Source organism: Macaca nemestrina, chromosome 1, assembly GCF_043159975.1.
Source record: "Macaca nemestrina isolate mMacNem1 chromosome 1, mMacNem.hap1, whole genome shotgun sequence".
In the NCBI taxonomy this organism is placed as follows: Eukaryota; Metazoa; Chordata; class Mammalia; order Primates; family Cercopithecidae; genus Macaca; species Macaca nemestrina.
Genome location: NC_092125.1, coordinates 21,361,014 through 21,380,553, shown reverse-complemented (window position 1 = coordinate 21,380,553; position 19,540 = coordinate 21,361,014). Strand labels below are relative to the sequence as shown.

Below are 19,540 nucleotides of genomic sequence, written 5' to 3'. Positions count from 1 at the left end.
GGTGCCACTAGAATCTAGTGGGTAAAGACCAGGGATGCTGCCAAACGTCCTGTGATGTATAGGGTGGCCCCCACAGCAAAGAATTATCCAGTTCTAAAGGTCAATAAATGCTGATGTTAAAAAACCTTGTACCTGTAATCTCAGCACTTTGAGGGGGACCAAAGCAGGTGGATCGCTTGAGCCCAGGAGTTTAAGACCAACCTGGGCAACATGATGAAACCCTATCTCTACAAAAAACCTAAAAATTAGTCAGGCATGGTGGCCTATGCCTATAGTCCCAGCTACTTGGGAGGCTGAGGTGGGAGGATCACTTGAGACTGGGAAGTAGAGGTTGCAGTGAGCAGAGATTGCACCACTGCACTCCAGCCCGGGTGATAGAGACCCTGTGTCGAAAAGGGAAGGGAAGGGGAGGGGAGGGGAGGGGTGGGGGAGGGGAGGGGAGGGGTGGGGGAGGGGAGGGGAGGGGAGGGGTGGGGGAGGGGAGGGGAGGGGAGGGGAGGGGGGGAGGGGGGAGGGGAGGGGAGGGGAGGGGAGGGGAGGACAGGGAAGGGGAGGAAAGGGAAGGGAAGGGGAGGGGAGGGAAGGGGAGGTGGCAGGTGAGGGGAGGGAAGGGGAGGGAAGGGGAGGGAAGGGGAGGGAAGGGGAGGGAAGGGGAGGGAAGTGAAGGGAGGAAGAAAGAAAGAAAGAGAGAAAGAAAGAAAACCTTGTCCTAGAGCCTTGCATTTAACCCTGTTATGATACTAGTTGCAACGTACCAAAACTATGTTTAAAGAACTCTGACACTACATTGTGAGATTCCAGGATCTTTTCATTTTCTTCGTATCTCTCCCTGTAACCACAAAAATAGCAGTAGTAACAGCAAGAGGGAAATGAGCAGCAATAGCAGCCACTGCTCAGCCACTCCCTTAAATACCTGTTGTGTTACCTTCAGATCCCCTACTCTCCAGTGAAGCAAAATGATCTTAGAGACCCAATGTGAATATATTCAATTTTGCAAATACATTGAAATGGCCCACAATTCTGAGAATCTATTTCTTTAGGCTCCTAATGTTTTTCAGAATTTTAGGGTTAAAAAGGGGAGCTTTGGCAACTTGCCTAACCTCTAATAAATGGAAGCCATTTTAAATAATGATTAACAAATAACTTCCCAATTCAGTTTGAACATGTGACATCATCACAGAATTCACTCTCAATGTAACTTTTTCCCACTTTATTATGATTCCAAATTAAATAACTCTTCCTTACAGTGTGTGGAAATATGTTTTGTTGTAATTTTACCTCTCGGTCCAGTCACTGCAACTAAATAGAATATATTAATCTCTGTTTACATGACACCATTTTCAAAAATGTGAAGAAAGCTATTACACCTCTGCTAAGCCCTCCCTTTTTTAAAGTAAGTATAATTTGTTTATGTTTGGCTATATGTAACTTTAAAATACTCCTTATAACGACATTGTTTTAGAAACTACTATCTTATTCATCTTCCTGTAACACACACTATTTTGTAAATGTCTTCTTAAAATGTAGTGCCCAAACTGAACACGACATGGTCTGTCTAGGGCACAGTATTAATGGCCTCTGCTGTAGCACTTGTTGATCAACTGAAACTCCAAGAACTTCACCATGACCGTCTTGTATCAAGACGGCTTCTCCCTGTTCTTTTTTTTCCCTCTTTTCCTCTTTTTTGGTCACATCTGCTGGGTCACTTGTGTTCTTGTTGTATAAACTGATCATTTGAACCTTAAGCAAGAATTTGGACTTTCTACCATTAAATTTCATGATTGCAAGCTTTCCTGTTAGAGCTAGGACCTTTTGTCTAATTTTTTTTTCTTTGAGGCAGGGTCTCAGTTTGTCACCCAAGCTGGAGTGCAGTGTGGCACAATGACAGCTCACTGCAGCCTCGATCTCCCAGGTTCTAGCTATCCTCCTGCCTCAGCCTCCCAAGTAGCCAGGACTACAGCAGGCACACACCACCACGCCCTGTTAATTTGCGTGTGTGTGGAGATGGGGTCTATGTTGCCCCGTCTAGTCTTGAACTCCTGGGCTCAAGTGATCCTCCCACCTCAACCTCCCAAAGTGCTGGGATACAAGCATGAGCTACCTTGCCAGGCCATAGAGCTGGGATCTTTTGGATTCTGATGCATCACATATCAGATGTCCCCTTTGGCATAAATATGCATTCTACATTTTCATGTAAGTCATAGACTTAGAGGTTGTTTATAAAAGGACTGGACCAAAGAAAGACTTCAGAAAAAGTCACTTTTCCAAAGAACCTGCATCTGAATTACAGAATATTGCAATAGAAAGCATAGGTGTAAAGTATCTTCAAAATTATTATCACTCGTTCCTCTCTTCTCTAATATTTGGCACTCTACTATCAGATTAATCCTTATAAAAACACTTAATGCATCATATAATATTTGTACGAAAATACTTCAATTACCTTACCCACATCAAATTCAAATTTTTCTGCTAGGCTTCCAAAACCTTTAATAATTGAATGAAATTTGTGCTCCAAGTTAGTCTCCTAACTTTCCCAAACTTCCAGTATTTCCTTTTGGAACCTCCTCCAATATCCAAATTCTATCATTCTTTTGGAGTACCATTTCAGTTACAATTTATTCATTAACGAGAGATGAAGAAAGACACTTTCCAACTACACAGTTTGAGCTCCTGGGTGGGATAAAGTATATAAATGACTTCATATATACGCAGTAATACTCTGTCTAACGAGTAGCAGAGATTAACTGCTAATTATTCCTCTGGTTTCTCACTTACTTGCAGCACCACGATGCTGAGCAGAGTAGATACTAAAAGTATTATCTGTTAAATTTTACACACTTTGTTTTGTTAAAATAAACTATTTGTGGACATCACAGTTCCAGGAGGCAGAGATTAAACAAAAATAAACAGAAATGACTCCCAACTTCAATGATTAAGTAAAACGTTCCTTGAACTTTTAAAGGGAAAAAAAATGATCGCGTTACGCATGCGTAGTGCTATATATACGCTGCTCTCTTCCTTTGAATTTTGAACGTGCATTGAGAGTGATATTTTTGTCCTTTCATTCATGGTTTTGGATTTGGTTAAGAAACGTTTGGCAACGGAGATGTGTAAAAAGCTGACAAGCATCTGCAGCCAAATAAGCCACATCACCACCTCCTTTCCAAAAATCACACATAAATGTATGCCTAAGTTGAACAATTTCAGCTCAAGCTCGTCTTCTTTGGTCTATGCTGCACCAGAAAACACCCATTAGTTTCTTAGGAACTGAACTCTGGTTGTTTCTGGGACTAAAATCAAATAAAAAGTAACGATGGGCCCGCCCCTCACCTCCCAGGCGCTGGTTTCTTCCGCCTCCTCCCACCGCTGAGCACAACAAAAACACCGCCAAGCCCTGCGTCCCGACACCTGCCCGCGCCTTGGGATGGCGAAGGTGTCCGCAGGCTTCCTTCCTCCGTCCTCTCGCGCTCACCTACAGTGCCGGCCGCCGACAGGAAGGCGGCGAGTTCGAGGAGCAGCTACAAGCAAAGTAAAAAATCAGCAAACGTCGACCGTTGTCACTTTTCAAACTTGCCGCCTCCTACTGGAAGTCCCGCCTCGTTCCGGCAAGCCCGCGTCCAACCGCGACGGATGCCGGTTGGGCTCAAGAGCCGCCAGGCAGGTGGGGCTGGAATTGTCATGGAAGGGGCAGGGCGCAGCGCGGAACCATTGCTCGCGGAGCTGGCGCCGAGTCGGAACCTCGGACTGCGGGAAGTGGAAGCGCCGGGGTTTCGGGGAAGAGACCGGGGTTGAGCATTTATAGCCCAGCTTAGCGTGACTTCCGCCGGCGTTGAACGCGTTTTCTGGGTCCGAGTTGAAGGGCAAAACCAAGTGGAGGAAACTTCACTAAGTTCAGGGTGACAAGGGAGGAAGTGCAGAGGTAATTTATAGAATTCCAGAGTAATAATAATTTGTTGAACATTGATTATGTGCCGGGTTCTGTTAGATGTTTATCAGCATCATCTCATTTAGATTTCATTAAAGGGGAGAAAAGGGAGAGTGGAGAGATACTATCATCCCCTCAGGTGAGGGCTCTGAATCAGAGAATGCAGTTATCTGCGCACAAGTAGCATATCTTCCATGTGAACACACATCCTCTGACTCTGTGCTCATAAGCACGACTTCAAGAGGTGGAAGGAACGTAACATTCATCTGGTCAAATCCTCTCGCTTTTACAGATAAGAAAACTGGACTCAGTGAGAAGTGATTTGTTAGAAGTTATACAGTAGGTGGTACTGTCTAAAGTAGAAACCAGGTCTCGTGATTTTAGCTTCTCCCTCTTCGATCAGCCCTCAGGAGGAGCCAGGAACATCAGGTGCTTTCCACCACTGAACTGTTCCCCAAACTTGCACATTCCTGAGTGAGTTGCATTCTTCAGATAAGGGGCCCTGAAATCTGTATTTTTTTACGTGGTATTTTGTTTGTTTTGGCAAGAATGGAAACACTGCACTTAATACAAGTTAGGAAACCACGGCAGGCCTAGTTATCAGGGGAGAAAGCCATTAAGTTTTATTGAGGTTTGGGACACGAGAGGACATAATAGAACTTGTATCTGGTCACAGGGTATAGCATCATCTGGTGACAGTCGTGTGTTGGATGGGGAACCTGAACTGAATTATGTGAAAAAAGTGCTAGAAAGCTTGTGTTGAATGTAGACAAATACCGGTGCTTTGTCCTGTGGGTTGAAGGACCAAACCTGATAGTGAAGTCTATGCCAATTTTAAATAAAAATACATTTCATATTCATTAGTTCAGGGCTTTTATCTTTCAATGTCTATTTACTGATGTAAGTCTCAAAGTCGGAATCTAGTAAGACTCAAAAGGAGGTTAAGAAAATAGATTTTTAAAAAATATTAGAGTCAGTGAGGAAAGCAGAAAAAAGAGACCTGTCTTATTGACACTTGCCAAATCAAATTGATTACTTATACGTGCATAACTTCCACCAAATCATGTGTCCTTAGAGGCAGGGAAGGGAACCATAGTGTAGTGACTGAGAGCACATCTCTACGGTCAGAGGGAGCTGGATTGAAATCCCTGATTACACCATTTACTACCCAGGTGGACTTAGGCGAGCTGTTTAACCTAACTGAGCTGGTTTCTGCATCTTTAAAATAGGGATAACAGTTCTACTTTATAGGGTATCATGAAGATTAAGTGAATTAGTTCCCGTAGAGTGCTTAATTAAGTGCTTGGCAAAATTATGAGTACTTGATAAATATTAGCTGTTATTTTGACTGTTATTATTTATACATGGTCCCTAGTAAAATATCTTGCAAGTGGCAAGTGCTTAACAAATGTCTAAGTTGTTGTTGAGAATCGAGACAAAAAAAACCAAGCGATTTATGTGAAAGCCAAGATTAGAATGGAACTTGGAGAAAGAGAAAAATGAGGCAAAGGAAGAAAAGAGCAAGATGACGATTTTGTTGTATCGACAATAAATATTGTTTATTTGGGGGTTAATATTACTATTGATGTGATAAATAGTTATATTAGAAGTACATTATTTGTTTAAAAAATGAGTGTTTATTCAAATTAATTTAATTAGAAGGTTAAATCTGACTTTTAAAAACTTTTCGTTGCCTGATACTGGTCAGTGTAAGGTAGAAGGTGGAACATCAGAATTCTCACCCTAGACATTTGTCTAAGAGTTTTGTTATCACCTATAAAAACACTGACAATTGCAGAAAACTTCAGTGTTCTTTATGATTGTAGCATCATAATTTTATACCCTCACATGTGCTACATTTGCCCTTCTATTTCATTTTCCCTGTCAGCCCTCCTGCTAATACCTCCCTTCACAGCCTAGTCTACATGGTTTATCAGCATCCAAACTTCCTGTGTCTGATGCCTCTGACCCAGGTGCCTGTCAAAATCTTGTCCCTGAATCTTGTCTATAAATCCTTAACTGGAAACACTGGAGAAAATGACACAAAGTGACATATGACAGATTGTCAGTCTCTATCTTCAGCTCTTTCCCGGATTCCTGACAAGCCCTTAATTTATCATCAGTAATTTCCCTTTCCTGTAACTTTCAGTGATTTCTCACAAACTTTACCCTTTCCTCATTCCTCTTCCCAGCCTAAATTCCTCTCTTTAATAGAAAGTGACCAGAGTAGTCTTAAAGGTATGTTTCAAGCACATAACACGTTCATATGCATCTGCAATTTGTTGTGTCTATTGCCTTTCTAATTTTAATTTCATGTTCCTTTTCTAGACTGCACTTTAAATTCTGGATGACAAACCTATCAGGACTGAGTGGACCTTTGAGTGACAAGATGGGGGGTGTTCCAAAGAGACCATGGCAGCCTGCAGCTAGGACTTTATCTTTAATGCAAGTGGTGATGCTGTGATATCTAGTGCTTTAAACAAATCTCTTTTTTTAAGTGACAGGGTTTCCAAATTGTTATATCTACTTTGTTTAACAGATCAATAGGGACAAAAAGTTGATTCACTTGGTCTAATGTAGGAATAGGTGAAATACTGATTGGGTCCTACACTCTACTTGCCATCAGGCACCCATTCTTATGAATAGAGATTCCGTAGGGGCCACAGACAATCCCAATACTTTTTTCCCAGTTAATTGAGAAAATTAAAGCCATCATACAATATATAACTTCCTCCCTCTCCACTTCTGTCAATGCCACATATAGCCACCTGTCTTATTTGTCTGTCTCAGAAAATGTAACGTACTTCCTCCACTAATGTATGACCACTGTTTCTTGTTCTAGACCTCTTTTCTGCATTTGGTGTCATTGATCAAACCCTCCTTGAAACTCCTTTTGCATTTTTCCCATCTTTTTCTACCTGTCTCATGCTTCTTGGGGGTCTTTTTTTCCTCTGCCTACCCATTAAATAGTATTTCCCAAAGTTCCAACCTTGAGTTGTTTTCTGTCTGTGTCTTCCCTGTGAGGACTATCTACTCATTGTTTTAACCTATTTGCTCAGGGATTCTAAAACTACTGCTATTCCTAACCTCTTCCTTGAAGTTCAGACATTTGGGAGGCTCATGAGCCCTTCAAACTCTTTTTGTCCTTTGCTTTCATTTGTACTCCCAATTCTATCTCATCTCACTGCCTCCAGCTGTAACTACTACCACCCCCACCTACACCACCAAATCCATCTTGTAAGTAGCAGCCAGAATGACCAGTCTCAAATGTAAATCTATTTCACTTGCCTCCTTAAATTTCTGATCTCCCTCCACGGTCACCTTCAAGATAGTCCACCTCCATGGCCTGGTGTGCTAGGGTCTTCATCATCTTGCCACTCTTTTCCTTCCCAGTCTTGTTTCCCTTTCCAGTACCATCTCCCATCCTACCCACTTCGCATTCATGAGGCTGCTTTACACCTGAGACCTTTCACACTCTTATTGACTTTGTCTGGACTGTCTTTATTTTCTTTGGCTGACTCTTCTTTATCCTTACTAATTTTTTAGGGTTCTTCTAAGAAGCCTTTCCTTATTCCATAGTCTGAGTTAGTTGACTTTTCTCTGCTTTCTTGACATTCATGGATTCATTCAGAAAATATTCATTGAACCCTTATTTTATGCTAGATACTAAGCTAGATACTGGAAATGTAATAATGAAAAAGCAAATATGGCAATAACCAATCTAATAATTTCCTGACAGAGTTTACGTTCTTATAGGGAAAAAAATTTAAAAAATCAAAAAAAGGCAGTTCAGTCTTACTGGCTCCATGCTTGAGAATAGCTAGGAATTGAAAGGGTAAAAGACAAGTGTTCTAGATAGAGGCTAACAATGTTTATGAAGAAGAACACAGTCTAGGAACTGAGAGATTCTAGACAGGGGTGGAGAGGCAAATAGGGACCAGATCATGAAGAGCATTAGTGATGATGTAACAAACTTTGGACTCCTTCTTAAGGCTAATAGTACCTTTGAATGGTATCAACATGATTAGGTTAGTATTTAAATGATGAATCGCTACTCTGAGAAAAAGAACTCAAAGGGTGGCAATACCAGCAAGAAGGAAACCAGTTAGGAGATAATTGTAGTAAACCAGGGAAAGAAAGATGGCAGTTTATACTGGGGCATTGCCAGTGTGGGTAGAAATAGATCTCAGAAGAATTTTAGGAAGTAGAAATGGCAAAACTTGGTGACTGGCTGAATTGTGAGGGCAGAAATGGGATAAATCAAGGACAGAGTTTCAACAAGCTTTAGTGAAGACAGGGACTACCCCATTTGCTGTCATGTATTCACAGCTTAGCACAAATCTTTATACGCTGGAGATGCTTGATAAGTACAAATGAAATTTTCTGGCTTGAGTACCCAGATAAATGGGATGCCAGTCTCTGATTTAGGTAACATAGAGGCAGACTCAGTTGGGAGGTAACTGGTGATTCAGTTTTGAACATGTCTAGCTTAACATGCCTGTGAAACATACCATGTCCAGATACACGGCAATTGGATGAATGATTCTGAAACTCAAGAAGAGAGGTCTGAGATGGATTCTTTGCATACTTAAAAAAATAAAAGTTTATGTTATATTGAAATGATCTGTTTTGTGCCTGTCTCCACTATCACACAGGTCTGGTTCTTTATGACCTTTGATGTTCTAATGCCCAACGCCATGCCTGGTACAAACTGCACACCCAATCAGTGTTTGTTGTTGAACTGAACTCCTTTTGAGACATGATGCATCTAACAAAGTAATAGTAGTAGCTTCTGAGGAGGGAAACTAGCAGGTCAGAGTGAAAAAGAAATGTTCATTTTGTTGAATATATTTTAGTTCCTTTTGCCTTTTCCTCCAATGTATTTCTATTTCATGAGAAATAAAAAGATGACATAAAAAGTGTTCTAGTAGATTTATATGGACTTAATACCAAAAGCAATACTCCAACTATGTTCTAGTCACTATAGAGTAGAATATTAAGATGTTATCTGATATTATATCATATTAGCTTTTTTTTTTTTGAGACAGAGTCTCAGTCTGTTGCCCAGGCTGGTGTCATCATAGCTTACTGCAGCCTCAAACTCTTGTGCTGAAGCACCACATTACGTTATTGATTGGTTTACAAATTCTGTGGTTGTATTATTGATGCCATCATTCAATTCACTTATATGAATTAGGAATAGTAATAGCAAGATGTAGTGAAATTATGAACACACATTTTATAGTAAGGGCATGAGACAGAAAATCTTTGAAACTATGTACTGTATTATCAGATATATACAAAATCTACAAAAGCAAACAAGTGCCATTGTTTTATGCCTGCGTAACATTTCATACAAGAGGAAATAATGATACGTCTCTCCTATCGGCCAGCATTTCTGGCTTGCTGACATAGGTAGCAACATAGGTAGCATTTAATATTCAAAACCCTTTAATCACGAGTATCAGAAAGCACATCTTAACTGTAGTTATAAATGGAAAAGTAAAAATGCATAGTGCTTTTATATATTTTTGAGTTAGTATTGTAGTGTATAATTTTATATAAATGGTTGAGGCCATAGATATTTTGAAAGTACACATTAGTATTTAAAGAAAATAGTAAATTCTAGTAACACTTTTGAATATACAGCATATTCACTGGGTGGCGCTGTTGCATTAATGTTAACCTTACATATTTTGAAAGTTTTATTTTGTTTTATATAAGTAAATTAGAGTGATAAACATTGAACAGAATGTTCTGGATAAAAAAAAAAATAGATTCTAAATTTATTGGCATTAAAATACATGTTTAGAGCCCAGGCTTAAGAAGAAAAATAGCATTGAATTCAAAAGAGCTATCTGCTTTTTATTACCCTTTAATCATTACAAGCCTGTTAATCCACTTGACTTCTCAGCTGTGTTCATCTTTTTTAGTGGATTTGAGAACTGAGCTGTACATTTGTAATACAGTATCTTTGTTAAGGACTCACATGGAATTCTTAGTTTGGAACTATAAAGTACCTATTCTTTGCTAATTTGTGATGAGCTCTAAATAAGATCTGAGGAAGCAAAAAGTTGCTATATTATACTCTAACCTCTCTAGTATCATTTTCCCAACTTTCCCAGCAAGTTCTAGTATTTTAATATAGTTAGTATAGAGAATCTTAGGAATTATCAGCTGAAACAAATTAAATATTCTTCAAAATTTTTGTTCAATGTGACGTTTTAAAATTCAATTTTCTTTTGCAGAGATGGGGTCTCACTATGTTGGCCAGGCTGATCTTGAACTTCTGGCCTCAGGCAGTCCTCCTGTCTTGGCCTCCCAAAGTGCTGGAATTACAGGAATGAGCCAACTTACCCAGCCTAAATTCAATTTTTATATTCTGGATATTTTCAATATCCATATTACAATATCTAGTGCTATTTTTCAGTTATTTCAAAGGAGTTAATGAGATTCTCAGGAAAAATACTGATATTAATGTATTCTAATTTTTTTATTTGAATAGTTTTTGGAGTACAGGTAGTTTTTGGTTACATGATTGAGTACTTTATTAGTGATTTCTGAGATTTTATTGCACCTGTCACCCGAGCAGTGATTGTACTCTAATTTTTAAATTAGTCAGTTATAACACATTTTAGAAAGGTGTCTTAGTTCATTCAGGCTGCTTTAACAAGCTACCACAAACTGGGTACCTTATAAGCAACAGAAATGTGTTTTTCACAGTTCTGGAGGCTAGAAAAATCAAGGCTCTGGCAGATTTGATATCTGGCGAGGGCTTGCTTTCTGGTTCATACATGACATCTTCTAGCTGTGCCCTTGCATAATGGAAGGCATGAATGAGCTTTGTTGGACCTCTTTTTTAAGGGCACTAGTCCCATTCATGAAGGCTCCTGTCATGAATTAATCATTTCTCAGAGGCCCCACCTCCTAATACCACCTTGGGAGTTGGAATTTCAAAATACGAACTTTGGGGAGACACAAATATTCATGCCATAGCAGAAGGGGAATTTTTAAAAAGTGAAACCCATAATAACTCACAAATCAGAAAAGTTTGGGGATAAGTAGGTTTCTTTGTTGTTGTTGTTGTTTTGTTTTGTTTCATTGGTGTTTTGTCACAGTTCTGGTGCCATGTTATCATTCTCATGAATTCTTTATGATAGTGATTTATATTGTCTAGAGTAAATTTTCTAATATGGACCCTTAGGAGAAAATCGCTTCTAAGTTCTCTACATCTTTTTCTAATTCTGTTTTCTCAAAAAGGGGTCTGAGTCTATGCATTTCTATATAAGTACCAAGTAATATTATCTAATTTCATCTTTAGTCTTTGGAAAAATCACCCGCCAGTTTTTCTTTACTCTTTATTAAGCAAATTCAACCTGGCAAACATAGGTTGACCATATATATTCAAAATTAATACCTGAATATTGTTCCTGGGACAATCTGTTAAGATAATTTACATTTATTCACCTTTTATACAATATTTTATAATAATGATAGTGCATATTTACAGAAGATGTACCAGGCGCCAGGTCTTCTCCATGTATTACCTTATTTAATTATCACAACAACTGCATGAAGTAGTTTTTCTTCCCATTCCATTTATAAACACACACACACACACACACACACACACACACACATATACACATATATCATATTTACTTTAAGAAGACTGGAACAACTAGCTCAAGGTCATATATCTAGGAAACCAGGAAGACAAAAGTTGAACCCCAGTAATTAATGTTAGAAGCTCTGTGCCTAGCTCCTCTACTGTGCTTCCTAATTTCAAACCCTTACACTGGAGGAGGCAGTGTTAATTTTTGTAATCTGTGCAGCAGACCCTTTTTATGTTCTACAGATTTTATCCCTGAATCCTTCTAGAAAGGATTATATGCCCAGATACCTACTATTCTACCACTTCCCTACAGTACAACACAAAATACATAGACCTGTGAAGGGTTCCTCAGTTCCATGGGGAAGAATTTAGTTGATTGGATACTTTGAATTTCTTTGCTATGCTTTGTTGTTCAAGGGATTATGTGTCTCTCTCCCTCGATAAGCCTTTGGGTGGGTTGGCAGTCTCACACAGACCTTCTAGGCCTTCAGAAATGTCTTACATATGTATTTTCTCATTCCTGACTCTTTTACATTCTTCTGGCAGCCTCTAGGGTCTCCCCTATCCCTTTCCTAGAACCTGTCACTCCAAAGAGAGAATAAAGTTCTCAGTTTTCTTCCTTTGTCTTAAACATTTCACAGTTTAGTGATTTGTTGATTGCTAGTTGCCTCTTGTTCCGTTCATTGACTAGGGCTCGTCTAAAGATTTTCTCCTAGAGTTAATATTAACTAAAACAAAACACTTTTAACTATTTATTCTACCCTGATGATTAATTTTTTAAAGAAAATAACTATTTTTCTACATAAGGAATTTATAATAACATAATTGTGACATTATTTCTTTAGAATAAACCAGACTATATTGTGTTAAGAGCCATTTCTACCCTGATTGATATTGAACTATTTACCTGAAGTCACTGTTGATCCCCTTACCACAGCCCAGGTGTAACGGTGTATGGGGAATTAGTACATTTTATTTCACCCTGTTATATTTTTATTTTAGGTTGAAAGACAGAAAGCAGAATGGGAAACAATGCAGGTGGTTAGCTAAGTAGAAAGTAGAAATTTAAACTAAGATTCTAATCTCAAGATAAATCAGACTTGGCAGGTATTGCAGAGATTTTGTGTGGATTACAAATACAGCAGCCATCACGCCATCAACCAGACTTCATGGAATACTTGCACTTGTCAGACCCTGTGTTTTCACAACCAAAAGTTAAGACACATTACTTACCAGTACAAAATAATGTTTTCACTTTGGATTCTTCCCTGTGTGAGAAACTATAATGCTCTTATATCTACTTGAGTCCAGATTCCTGTCTAGTAATCCATTTTTCACATCGTCACAATCTACCTTTTTTATCTGACATAATCATCCAGTACTGTTTAAAATGTATTCTCTGCTTTAATCAGGCTAGCTTCCTTACACAATCCTGGTTCATATAGCTGTCGTTTTTAGTAGCTTACTTCTACTCTGTGCGCCTTGCTCCTTTTCCATTTAGGATTCCCTTTGCCCTCTTTTCAACCTAGCCAAATTTAGTTCGGCTACCACTTCTTTCACCAGTCCTTCAGTTTCCACTTCACTTCATACAGATCTTTCTTTTACTTAGTCTCCCATTATATATAACTACTATCTCTTCCACATAATTATTGTATTAGCCGTTCTAAACACTGCTATAAAGAACTGCCCAGGACTGAATAATTTTTAAAGAAAAGTGGTTTAGTTGACTCACAGTTCTGCATGGCTGGGGAAGCCTCTGAAAACTTACAGTCATGGTGGAAGAGGAAGCAGGCATGTCTTACATGGCAGCAGGTGAGAGAGCAAGTGAAGGAAGCCAAGTGGTAAGAGCTCCTTATAAAACCATCAGATGTCATGAGAACTCACTCACTATCATGAGAACAGCATGGGAGAAACCACCCCCATGACCCAGTCACCTCCCACCAATTCCCTCCCTCAACACCTGGGATTACAATTCAAAATGAGATTCGGGTAGGGACACAAAGCCAAACCATATCAATTGTATATAAGCAAGTCTTGTTTTATTACACATCACTTTATTATGCTTTGCAGATACTGTGTTTTTGACGAATTAAAGGTCTGTGGCAACCCCGCATTGAGTAAGCCTGTTAGTGCCATTGTTAACAGTGGCATGTGCTCAATTTGTGTCTTTGTCATGTTTTGGTAATTCTCTCAATATTTTAGACTTTTTAATTATGTATCTATTATGGTGATCTGCAATCAGTAATCTTTGATGTTACTATTGTAATTGTTTTGGGGCACCAAGAACCACACCCATATAAGAGAACAAACTTAATAAGTAAATGTTGAGTGTGTTCTAACTGCTTTATTGACCGGCCATTTTCCCATCTCTCTCCCTCTCCTTGGGCCTGCCTATTTCTTGAGATACAACAATATTTGAATTAGGCCAATTAATAACCATATAATGTCCTCTAAGCCTTCAAGTGAAAGAAAGAGTCAAATGTCTCACTTAAAATAAAAACCAGAAATGATTAAGCTTAGTGAGGAAAGCATATCAAAAGCTAAGATAGGCCAAAAGCTAGGCCTCTTGTGCCAAACAGCCAATTTGTGAATGCAAAGGAAAAGTTCTTGAAGGAAATTAGAAGTGCTTGTCCAGTGAACACACAAATGATAAGAAAGCACAACAGTCATATTGCTGATATGGAGAAAGTTTGAGTGGTCTGGATAGATCCAATCAGCCACAACATTTTCTTAAACCAAAGCCTAATCCAGAGCAAGGCAGTAGCTCTCTTTAATTATATGAAGGCTGAGAGACAGGAGGAAGAAGAAAAGTTTGAAGCTATCAGAGGTTGGTTTATGAGGCTTAAGGAAAGAAGCCATCTATCATAAAAGTGTGATATGGTTAGGCTTTGTGTCTCCACCCAAATCTCATCTTGAATTATAATCCCCCTAATCCCTTCATACTGCTATAAAGAACTGCCTGAGACTGGGTAATTTATAAAGGAAAGAGGTTTGATTGACTTACAGTTCAGGTTGGCTGAGGAGGCCTCAGGGAACTTACAATCATGGCGGAAGGCAAAGGGGAAGCAAGGCACGTGTCAGGGGAGAGACCAGGTAGAGGTAATTGGACTCTGGGGGTGATTTCCCCCATTCTGTTCTGATAGTGAGTTCACATGAGATCTGATGGTTTTACAAGGGGCTCTTCCCCCTTTGCTCGGCATTTCTCTTTCCTGCCGCCTTGTGAAGAAGGTGCCTTGCTTCCCCTTTGCCTTCTGCCATGATTATAGGTTTCCTGAGGCCTCCTCAGCCAAGCTGAACTGTAAGTCAATTAAACCTCTTTCCTTTATAAATTACCCAGTCTCAGGCAGTTCTTTATAGCAGTATGAAAATGGACTAATACAAAGTATAAAGTGAAGCAGCAAGTACTAAGGTAGAAGCTGCAACAGATTATGCAGAAACTCTAGCTAAGATGATGAAAGTGACTACACTAAACAACAGATTTTCAATGTAGACAAAACACCTTCCTTTGAAAGAAGATGTCATTTAGGACTTTCATAGCTAGAGAAGAGAAGACAGTGCCTGGCTGCAAAGCTTCAAAGGACAGAATGACTCTTGTTAGGGAAAATGCAACTGATGACTTAAGTTGAGGCCAGTGCTCATTGAAGATTCTGAAAATTCTACAGCCCTTAAGAATTATGCTGAATCTACTCTGCCTCTACTCTGTCAATGGAACAACAAATCCCGGATGACAGCACATCTATTTAAAGCATGGTTTCCTGAATATTTTAAGCTCCCTATTGAGACTCTGTTGAGAGCAGGAAAAAAAGATTTATTTCATATTACTGCTTGTTAATAGTGTACCTAGTCACCCAAGAGCCCTGATTGAGATTTACAAGGAGATTAATATTGCTTCTTGCCTGCTAATACAACATCTATTCTGCAGCCCATGGATCAAAGAATAATTTCAAACTTCAAATCTTATTATTTGAGAAATATATGTCATAAGGCTAGACCTGCTTCAGTGGTTCCACTTATAGATATGGCAAAGTAAACTGAAAACCTTCTGGAAAGGATTCACCATTCTAGATGCCATTAAGATCATTTGTGATTTGTGAGAGGAGGTCAAAATGTCAATTTATCATAATAGAAATTTGGAAGAAGTTAATTCCAAGCCTTATGAATGACTTCAAGACTTTAGTAGAGGAAGTACCTGAAGATGTGATGGAAATAGCAAGAGAACTAGAATTAGAAGAGGCACCTGAATATATGACTCAATTGCTGCAATATTAGAATAAAACTTGAGTGGATGAGGAGTTGCTTCTTGTGGATAAGCAAGAAAAAAAAGGTTTCCTTAGATGGAATGTATTGCTGGTAAAGATTCTCTGAACATTGTTACATTGTTGAAATGACAGCAAAGGATTTAGAATATTACAAAACTTTGTTCATAAAGCAGTGGCAGGGTTTGAGACTACTGACTCCAATTTTGTAAGATGTTCTATAGGTAAAATGCTATCAAATACCATTACATTCTACAGAGAAATCTGCCATGAAAGGAAAAGTCAATTGATGTGGCCAACTTCATTTGTTGTCTTATTTTAAGAAATTGCTGCAGCCACCTAAACCTTCAGCAACCACCAGCCCCTGCTTTTTTTTTTGTCACCCAAGTGGGAGTGCAGGGGCACCACCATAGCTCACTGTGACCTCTGTCTCCCCAGCTCAAGCAGTCCTCCTGCCTCAGCCTCCCAAAGTGCTGGGATTACAGGCATGAGCCACTGCACCCGGCATATCGACCACCACCCTGATCAGTCAGTCAGTAGTCATCAATACCAAGGCAAGACCCTCTATAAGCAAAAGATTATCACTCACTAAAGACTCATGAGCATTAGCATTTTTTAGCAATAAAGTATTTTTAAATTAGGATTTGTATATTTTTAAACATAATGTTATTGCACATTTAACAGACTATAGTGTAGACATAACTGTTTATGTGCACTAAGAAACCAAAAAATTTGTGTCATTCCCTTTTTTGTGATACTCACTTTATTGCAATGGTGTGGAACTGAACCTACAATATCTCTGAGGTATGCCTATACATAATTATATACTATTTTATATTGGTTTTGAGTCATTTCATGCATGTAAATTTGAGTGTCTTAATTAAATTGCAATACCTTTAAAGTCAAAGACTGAGTCTTCTTTGGACTGTGTATTCTCATGACAGTGAACTATTGACATGGCTCAAGACGTTGACCCGTTTTGGTTCCTGATGAAGTTTTGTTAATTTAAATGAGAAAAATAAGGACAGTGAAGTAAGTTTTTTTATAAAACTAAATTTATTTGGTTTATAAAACAGTTTAATATTATACCCTTCCTATATTTTTTGTGTCAAGTTATCTCTTTTTCTAGATGATTATAATAGATGATAATTTTTAAATGTTTCTATTTGTCAAAGTACAACATTGTCAATCCTGTGTCAATGTCTAACTTTTCCTTGTACTCATTCAAATAATCTCATAGTCGGAGCTTATTAAATACTTATTGTGTCACACAATATCCTGGTAAACACTGAAATGGGGAGGGGTTACTTTCGTTCTATTTTAGAGTGGCACAGTTTCTATGGTATAGTGACTAATCTGAACTAATATGTAAAAGATTAAGAATCACTTGAGAATCATTTTCAAAGAATAACTTTTTTAAATGTAGCACACTGCTGACTTGTGTAAAAATTAAGTGTGTTGCTGAACTTGTTTGAAACTCAAATTTTTGGACCCCACCCACAGACCAACTGAATCAGGATCTCTGGGTTTAGGAACTTTAAACTCACACTTTAAAGTAGTTCTGCAAGTGATTAGGATGCAGATGCTTCACGGAGTTAAGAACAACTGCTATCCTAGCAGGCTGATACAGATATAAGTTTCTATCTCATTTCTGCCGGTTACTGGTCATTGTTTCCTGGATAAGGTTTCTAAACATCTTTAAGTCTCAGTTTATTCTTCTATAAAATATGGTTACTAATAAGGCTGCTGTGGTGAAGGTTAAATGAGATAATGGATATAAACTAGTGTTACAATGAAGGTGGTCAATAAATATTAATTTACTTCTTTTCCTTCCTTTGAAATTCCGTTGTACTTCAGTGATGAGTAGTGTAAAGAGTTTCTGATTCATGTACTAGACATTGCTTTTGGCCGCAGATCTCATCACTGAACCAATCATGTGTTACTAAAGCTCCTTTTCTTTTTTTCTTTCTTTTTCTTTTTTTTTTTTAAATTACTCTTGAAACCAAAGTTATCTCACTTGCTATTAAGTTGCAGAAGTACAGTACTTTCCTAATCCCCAGGCTTCTGCTTCTCCCATCCTTAACCCGCATGGGACCCAGTGGAAGAATTAATGAACTAGAAATCGTTTGGGTATTGATTTCCTACTTAGTAAAATGAGGGACTTTTTCACATGATTTGATATATCCTTTCTGTTAAAAAAAAAAAAAAGTTCTCACTTTCATGTCACACATAAAATTAAGAAGACATTATTAAGTTCTCCCACTATTTTACCACTTGCCAATGTAGGCTCCTAGATTTATGTGGAAGAAAATTGTTTCATTTCAGAGAAGAAAATAAGCAGAGAATCTACTAGAATCAGTTTTTACTTGACATTGTCATCTCTTTGACTTAGAAAAGGGATGTGGTAGAGAGAGATAGCAGCTAGAGATCTAAGGGCAGGAAAACCATGCTTTGAGGAACCTTATCCCATATCAGAATCTCAGTAGCTCTTCCCTCTGTTTCAGCCTTACCTCTTATAGGAGTTGTTCCCAAGTGGGAGGTGAGCTCTTTTTATATATTCAGAATATATATAATTCAGAAATTGGGAGATTTGAAGTAAGGTATAATGCATCGGTTTGCTAGGGCTGCCATAACAAAGGATATTGGAGTGGTGCATCTACAAGCCAAGGAATGCCAAAGATTTGCCAGCAAACCACCAGAAGCCAGGGAGAGGCATGGAACAGATTCATCCTCACAGCCCTCAGAAGGCATCAACCTTGCTAATATCTTGATCTAGTACTTCTAGGTTCCAGGACTGTGAGACAATGAATTTCTGTTGTTTAAGCTACCTAGTTTGTGGTACTTATCTTCACATGGCATTCTTGTGTGTATTTGTATATCCAAATTTCTTTTTTTTAATAAGGACATTGATCATATTTTATTAGGGTAAGACCCACCCTAGTGACCTCAGTTTAACTTGATTTCCTCTACAAAGACCCTATTTACAAATAAGATCACATTCTGAAGTGTTGGGGATTAGGATTTCAACATATCTCTTTTGGAGGGCACAATTCAACCCATAAAACATGGTTCACAGCATCATGAGCCAGAGGCCTTCCTGGGCAGGATCTATATAAATAGCCTGAGGGCTCAAACCGGGACAAATATACCAGCTTGCCTCAGAACAAAATGCAATTCCTGGATTTTTACCTCCTTTGAAAACTGAGTACTAATTACTTATTTTTGTATTACCAATGCTCTTTGAGTGCAACATGCTGAGTACATGTGATTCATTTTATTTTTCTTAGAAACAGAGCTCTTAAAAAGCACTGTCTGGATATCTTCAGAGGGAAAAAGGAGAAAGTTAATTGAATCGGTGACACTTCAGATCTCTCACAGAGGAAGGTAAGGTTTCAGTCAACAGCACATAGAGGATTATCCTCATTTACCCAGGACTGACAATGTTTGTGAATTCTAAAGCTGTGCATGTAGTGAATATACAAGATAAAATTGAAATAAGAATAATGGAATAGCAGTTTAGAAATGATTAAAATGTGCCCAAGCCCTGAGTTTTCAGATAATATGATAGTTTTCTAATAGTGAACATGTTTAAGATGTATAGCCATAAAAAAGATTTAAAAAAGAAAGAAACAGATGTATAGCCAACTTTTAATAATCTGTGCTATACACTCCATAGCAGGTCTGAAGGTAGCTGTATACCAGCAGCAGAAGGTGTACCCTGGAGCACAGTTTTGTGGCAGT

The 19,540-nt window shown here is 38.5% G+C and overlaps 1 protein-coding gene and 1 long non-coding RNA gene across 5 annotated transcripts in view; one reads left to right on the top strand and one right to left on the bottom strand.

Moving 5' to 3' along the window:
* LOC105492945 (NUF2 component of NDC80 kinetochore complex) overlaps positions 1-3,620 on the bottom strand; it is a 33,305-nt gene extending 29,685 nt beyond the window's left edge. Inside the window, exons 1-2 of one of the 3 annotated variants that reach the window (XM_011760337.3) lie at positions 3,476-3,607; positions 756-829 (exon numbers count right to left, since the gene is read on the bottom strand). The gene's annotated coding sequence lies outside the window, so the exon portion shown is untranslated. Of the gene's footprint in view, positions 1-755; positions 830-3,333 lie in introns of all 3 variants that reach the window. The other 2 variants (XM_011760335.3, XM_011760336.2) reach the window with 2 other exon arrangements.
* Positions 3,621-3,688: 68 nt separating this feature from the next.
* The window catches only part of LOC105492944 (uncharacterized), a 52,279-nt gene continuing 36,427 nt past the window's right edge, over positions 3,689-19,540 (top strand). For both annotated transcript variants that reach the window (XR_011610593.1, XR_011610592.1), the window contains exons 1-2: positions 3,689-3,922; positions 19,087-19,183. This is a non-coding gene — a long non-coding RNA (uncharacterized lncRNA). The remainder of the gene's footprint in view (positions 3,923-19,086; positions 19,184-19,540) is intronic.